Source organism: Schistocerca nitens, chromosome 1, assembly GCF_023898315.1.
Source record: "Schistocerca nitens isolate TAMUIC-IGC-003100 chromosome 1, iqSchNite1.1, whole genome shotgun sequence".
Lineage (NCBI taxonomy): Eukaryota > Metazoa > Arthropoda > Insecta > Orthoptera > Acrididae > Schistocerca > Schistocerca nitens.
Window position 1 is genome coordinate 662,436,870 of NC_064614.1, and position 575 is coordinate 662,437,444.

The window sequence follows — 575 nt, forward strand, 5'->3', positions numbered from 1 at the left end:
AAGATGGCGGCCATGACGTCACAGACCCCCCCCCCAGTGACGTCAATTAAGATGGCGGATTTTGGCGGGAAGAAAGTAACTTGGGCTGCCTCCACTAACCTAACCCCTCTCCCACCCAGAAAATGGCCGGAAGTTCAAATTCCAACATCATAATGCGTCACACCTAGGAAAATGGCGGGAAAAATGGACTTGTATTTATTATGTAACCAAATTCAAGCATGTGTGTTCGCCACCGGGTCTGGACTCCAACTGGCTTAGTTCATATCGTCGCCACCAGAGAGTGCAACTGTGACGTCAGATCATGACGCAAGTACTATTATTCAAGATGGCTGCACCAAGTGTATCCACCACGGGGCTTGGTACACAGAGGACTCTGTCTTGACGTCAGCTGATGACGCGAGTACCGTTATCCAAGATTGCTCTGACATCCCGAACGCACCACTCTGTCCGTCATTTCGCGAGCACGTTGGGGGTGTTGACAGCTGCCACGTTGTCTGACAGCGAGCACGTGGGACTGCCCGGTCGCCGCAGCCAGCACATGGGCCCGCACTAATAGCGCGCCGTGGTCCTACCTG